Below are 6826 nucleotides of genomic sequence, written 5' to 3' on the forward strand. Positions count from 1 at the left end.
TGTCCGACTCTTAGTGACCCCATGGACTGCAGCCCACCAGGCTCCTCCATCCATGGGATTTTCCAGGCAAGAGTACTCTAGGTGTGGTGAAATAAGTCAAACAGAGAAAGAGAAACACTGTATGCCGTAAGTAACGCTTGGAATCTAAAAAATTAAACAAATGAATGAATACAATAAAACAGAAACAGACACACAGGTACACTGGTTACCAGTGGCAAGCGGGAAGGAGAGGACTTGCAAGATAGGGGCATCGGATGAACAGCCACAAACTGCTCTGCAGCACAGAAAACAGGCAATGCCTTACAATAATTTAAGTGGAGTACAATTATAAAAGTATTGGATCACTATGCTGAATACCTGAAACTAATATAACCTTGTAAATCAGCTACACTTCAATTAAAAAAGTGGAAAAGAGAAGAAACATACGCCATTACTATTTATCTAAAGGACAAATAAAACAATGCTATGAAAACTTCATACACATAAATTTTAAAAGCTAGATTAAGTGAGAAAATTTTCTTCTCAAAAAATATTGCTTAAAGAAATAGAAAATGTTTATAGTTCTCTATAAGAGAAATTAAATCCATAAATAAAAAATTCCTTCCAAAGATAACTCCAAGCCCAAAGGATTTCTCTGGCACATTCTGCCAAGCATTCAAGGAAAAAAATAATAATGTCAAGCTTACACACTTTTCCAGATTTTAGAATAACAGACCATTCTTCCCAACCTGTTAAATGAGGCCCTCATGACACGGACACCCATACCTGGCAAGAGCAGTAGTAAAGAGGTGATAAAATAAAATTACTTTAAAGCAGAACAAGAACATGTTTAAAGATAAAATTCTCTCTGCCCATTTAAGCCACAACCCGCACCCCCTCCCTTTAGTGTGTATCTGTATTACATATTAACTGGATCCCCTTGAAAGACAGAGGAATGCTTACCCACCACAAAAAGGAAAAACATGTCACCAGCAAGGTAAATCCTTAGGAGATAAGGTTCCTTTCTCAATCCTGTAAGGGGTCACAATGACTCATTACTCGCCTTGGACTATGTAAAGGTCAGTATGTTACTTTGATGTACTTCGTCGCAAAAACTTGCACAACCGTGCCTTGACCTCTCTCAGGTGGAACAGTCCCGGGAGTTTTCTCAAAGGCTGTCTCTTGACTTATAATCCTCAGTTTGGCTCAAATAAAACCTTCCATTTCTTTCTTAGATTGGCTATTGATTAATTTTTTGTTGACAAAAGAAACTCACCAACCACCGTGTGTTAAACACATTACATTAATTGTTTTCACTCATCACCAGGAAAATGCTCTCAAGGTGGGCACGACCCTTCACCTCACTTAATGAACCAGAAAACTGAGGTTGGCGGAGAGTAGAGAATGCGCCTGAATCACACAGCCAGCAATCGGCTGGAGCGATACTGGAGACAAGCCTAACAGACACGAAGCCTTCTCTCTTAGGGTCTGGACTCTAATCTCCTGCCTCCTCTGTCTTCAGGGAAGCTGGGAAGCTAGGAAGGTGAGCCTCAGAGAAGTCAAGCGACTTCTCCAAGCTCACAGAACACTTTGGTGACAGAGCAAGAGGCAGGGCTGGGACTCAGCCCGGCTCCTCCTAGCGTCTCCTGAGGATACCTGCACAGCTTGCCTGTCCGACCCCACATTTCTCAAACTTTCTCAGACTACTGCCCACTGTGGATCTGGAGACGATGGCTGGACCAAGAGGGGCATGCACATCACCATCACACCCTGACCCAATGTGCCCATCAGCCCCCTGGGCCCAGAACGGCACTGCAGAACTGCTCGATATTAAGACAAGAGCACCTGTAACTTCTGTTTTGATGTGGGATGAGACAGGGAAGGAGTAAGGGAAGACAGAGGCAGTGGAACTTCAGTAAGGGCTTTAGCTAAGGTGTGTGGGCCCCGATTCTGATTCCTCTGCTTGTTGCTGTGACTTTAGGGAAGTCTTTTTGCAACAGAGGACAAACCTGACTCCATATTGGATCTATTCCGTAGCTCTAACAGCCCTGCTCTGTTGCCTGTGCTCAGCCATGCTGGCTCTGCACCTTCGGTAAAAGAAAGTTGCCTACAGCCTGATATATGCATGATAGTTCATGCTCAAGGCTCTGCTTACCAGGCTTGACCTTTAAAAGTACAATACTTTTACGGAAAATAAGATTTGTCTTGGAGGTTTACAGGAACATCATGAGAGAGGGAGGTGGACAGCCGCAAAAGCAAAGGAGCAGAAACAAAGAAGTATCACATTCCCTCTAGGAGCCTGACCAGAACCAAGAAGTTTGCCACAACAAGCCACATGGCCGATTTCTGACTCTGGGAGATGGTTCTTTAGGACCATCGTCTCATTCTGCTGGCTTTCCAAATAAAGTCACTATTCCTTGCCCCAGCATCTTGTCCATGGATTCCTTGGCCTGTGGTATGGCAAGCAGAAATGAACTTGGACCTGGTAACATTCGAGCTTCTCCCTGCCAGTTTCCCAGTTGCTAAATGAGACTAGCAACAACAGGCATACCTCGGAGGTATTGAGGGTTTGGTCCCAGACCACTGCAATAAGGCAAATATTGCAATAAAGCAAGTCACACATATAGTTTTTTTTGTTTCCCAGGGCATATAAAAATTGTTTATACTATACTGTGGTCTCTTAAGTATGCAATAACATTCTGTCTAAAAAGGCAATGAACATACCTTAATTTAAACATACTTTATTGCCAAAAGATATTAACCACCATCTGAGCCTTCAGCAAGTCAAAATCTTTTTGCAATAGCAATACCAAAGATCACTGGTCACAAATCACCATAACATATATAACAGTAAGACATTTCAAATACTGCAAGAATTACCAAAATGTGACCCAAAGACATGAAGTGAGCAAATACTGTTGGGAAAATGGCTCATACAGACTTGCAGGACACAGGGTTGCCACAAACCTTTCATTTGTAAAAAACACAATATCTGAGGGACTCCCTTGGTGGTCCGGTGGCTAAGACTTCACGCTCCCAAGGCAGGCAGCCTGGGTTCAATCCCTTGTCAGCAAACTAGATCCCACGTGCTGCAGCTAGGCCCAGGACAGCCCAATAAACAAGCAAATAACCACAGTATCTGCAAAGCGCGGTAAAGCAAAGTGCGATAAACAAGTATACCAGCAATCATTAGCATTCATATGGCACTTAGAATACATCGGGCACTGTTCTGTGCTCTTTCTACATATGCAATCTTCACAACAACCTAGAGTGATTCTAGGAGCTCCATTTCTCAGCTGAGGCACAGAGGGCTTAGTAACTTCCCTGATATCATACAGCTAAGGTCTAAAGTCAAACCCAGAGTCCCTGCTCTCGACTGCTATGTTACCCTAGATGATAGTAATACCTGCCTGGTTAAGTTCATGTGAGGGTCAAATAGGTCAGTACCCACAAAACACCAGAGCTGGTACCCAGCAGCAGCTCAATAAATACCAGTTACTACCCTCACTACGTACGTACCGGACTCAATGCCCAGTGCCTTACTTTAGGCTGTGATGTCAGGGCAGAGCAGGAAATGGCAGGGAAATGAGAAAGCAGATAAAAGGGGTGAGCCAGTCAATGCAGAACCTTATTAGCAAAGTAATGGTGCCTCTGGGCTGTGTTCCTACCTGTCCAGGAGAAGGGGGGTGGGGGTGTGGCGGGGATTAGATTCTTGCTTGGTCCGGGAATTGCCCAAAGGCTGAGCCTGCAGATAGGACAGGTGACCCGAGCAATGTAGGCTTACAGGAGAAGAAACCAGGAAGTCTTCTTGACCCACAATAGCGACAGGCCCTAGGACCAGTGAGGGTCAGCTCAGGTCCAGCCTCTGGGCATGTAATTTAACCCAACCTACCCACGCCACCCCCTTGCTGGCCACAAGTACAGATTGGCATCCTTTTTGCCAACACAGTTCATGATCCCTCGAATAAACAGCCGACCAGGGCTCAGCAAAGGCCATCGAAGGCTCCTCCCTGGCGAGTCTCATCACTGCAGGTCTCTGGCTTGATGTGACCATGTCTTTTTTTTCCTGGAGACCTGATTCCAGATAGCAGGTAGCCTCACAGCTGGAGAAGTTAGGAGGAAGCCTCCCTGTCAGAGCTTCTGTGATTGGCAGAGTTGGGAAAGAGGGACTCAGAGCAACACATCTAGGAGATGGTCGTTCTTAGAGGGCTTCAGCCAAAAGCTCCTCCCTGGATTTGGAGTGAATCCTGAAAAGCGGGTACATCTTTCAAGTGAGACCCAGGTGCAGCCACAACTAGCCCAGGGGGAACAACGGAAGCGGACCTCCTGGTAATCGGGGAACAGGTTGCACTCACCTCCAAGCCACTAGCCAGGGCCTGGTGGACATAGACCAGTGGTTCAGGGAACACACAGTAAACCGATGGACTTCTGACTCAACAATGCTTCTGAAAAAATCTTCTTCTACGTTTTAAAATTATTTTTCTATTATAAGGGGCAAAGAGATTGATAATTAAAGAGAAAGCCTTCTAATCAGGTACTGTCTAAGCACCATCCAGCACTTAGTGGATACCAGGGGAGATAAAATAACAGTTCTAGCAATGGGTCTCTTGACAGGCCTTACCTTGATCCCTCTGCCATGCTAGGTTTATGGTACCATCCAGTCCTCACAGCAACCCCATGTATGTATCCACATATAAGCATATACATGTATGGGTATGTATACATATATAGTTTTTAAAACTATAAGTTTTATATATCACGATCTTTTACCTTTAAACACTTCGATGTATATTCCTAAGAATTTGGGGTATTGTTTTTTCAGTAAAGCTATTAACTTCAGGAAATTTACCACTGGTACAATACTCTTCTCTCACATACAGTCATATTCCAGTTCTGTCCCTTTTTCCACTAATGTCCCTCAAAGTACATGTTTCCTGCAGTTAAGGACCTCAGCACCACATTAAGTCAAGGATAATGATTTATTGATCTTTCTGGAGTCACTCCAACCCTTTCAAGGAGCTTCTTGCTAAAGCCCTATAAGAATTGGAGACCACTTTCTCCTCAGAAATCCCACCACTGCAAACATCATGCCTCTTCAATCTCCTCCAAGAGGTAACATATCGTGTCTTCTTTGACCTTGACATGTTTAAAAAGCACACTTCCTGTCATCAGTAAATGGTGTCAGCGTGCATATGGAAAAAGATAAATTTGACCTTTTCTTCACACCATACTCAAAAATAAATAGATAAAGCGATAGAAGCTTCATAAGAAAATGTTTCACAACGTTGAAATGGACAATGATTTCTTAAGTAGGACATAAACTATCTGTGGAAAAATAAATAGAAGGATTGGACTTCGTTGCAAACTATGTTCATCAAAAGATTCGGTAAAAGAGAGTAAAAGGCCACAAACTTAGAGAAGCTATCTTGCAGTATATGATACATCTAACAGGCAGGTCTCCCAGTGACTAAGAAAAAGACAATCTGACAGAAACAATTTTACTAAAACAGGCATTTCTCAAAAGGTAAAATCATTGCCTATGAAGGAGAAACTGTGCTCTGTTTTGTTTTGACCCAGAAAGTCCTGGCTCTTTTATAGGAAACAAAAAAATATAAGCTTATCTATCTCCTCTCACATTTTACTGTAAATAGCAGGAAGAAACCGGAGCATACTTTCTCAACAGTCTGCCTGGGTATCTCATTAGCCACCAGTTCATTTGTTACATTCTCTGTCTTCATGTTTCCAGAGATGACAGTGTTACTTCACTTTCCCCCACCCTTCCTCCAGCTTCCCACAACCTGATCTTCACTTTCCTTTAAGCCCTCCCATCGAGGACCACCAGGCATCCACGAACAGTCTTCAGAAGGCCTTTCCAACTCCCATTTTCCAACTGATCCCAAAACCACTGCCATATATTCAGGTTTTTTGTTATGAAGCATTCCATTTCCAGGAACCAAAATCTGGGCTTGGTAATGTGGCCTCATAAACTATCCAAAAATGTAGTAGCTCAAAACAGCCATTTATTACACTCTTGGGTTCTGTGGACAGGAATTCAGACCAGGCACAGCAGGGATGGCTCGTCTCTGCTCCTTGATAGCTAGGATCTTAGCTGAAGGTTTTTGGTGTTTTTAGTAAAGGGAGACCATCATAAGGCCAAAAATAGAATGAGTATCTTTTGAACCCGTGGGAGAAAATTCAACCTTTTCAACGCAAAGAAGTAAAAGACACAAAAAGAAAAAGAATATATAGTAAATGAAAAATATGAGATGAAGTGGTATGTCAGTCCTAAAACAACCATAATTAAAATAAAATGTAATAGGTTAATTTCGCCAACTGAAAGACAAAGAGACTTTCACTGTCGGAAAATAAAAAATAAATCCAGCAAAACGTTGTGTATATGAGACGCTCTTAAAACAAGAAAGCATAGATAGCTTGTAAATGAAAAGGTGTAATATATCAAGCAAGAATGAACCAAAACAGTTGGGAAACCAATCTTACTAAATAAAATAGAATTTCAGACAAAAATGTGCCACATAAAGACAAGATAAAAGAAAAATGAACAATAGAGAGAAATGATATAATAATCAAAAGTTGCATACGTTTTAATGGTCTTAAAGTATATCAACCAACAACTGACAGAGAAGTAAATAAATGAACAGTTATGAGTGGAGATTTTAACATTTCCTATTAAGCTTAAAATACTGATATGACACAGATTTGAAAAACAGTAAATTCCTAGTTATATTTATATATTTATATTTATATACTTATAACTATTCCTAGTTATAAATTCTATAATTGGCTTAATAAAAAATCTTGAAAAGCCCAATAACTATTAATAAAACTG

This window comes from Bos grunniens, chromosome 21, assembly GCF_055505025.1.
Source record: "Bos grunniens cultivar Pamir isolate PY7600 chromosome 21, Bosgru_T2T1.0, whole genome shotgun sequence".
Taxonomy (NCBI): Eukaryota; Metazoa; Chordata; class Mammalia; order Artiodactyla; family Bovidae; genus Bos; species Bos grunniens.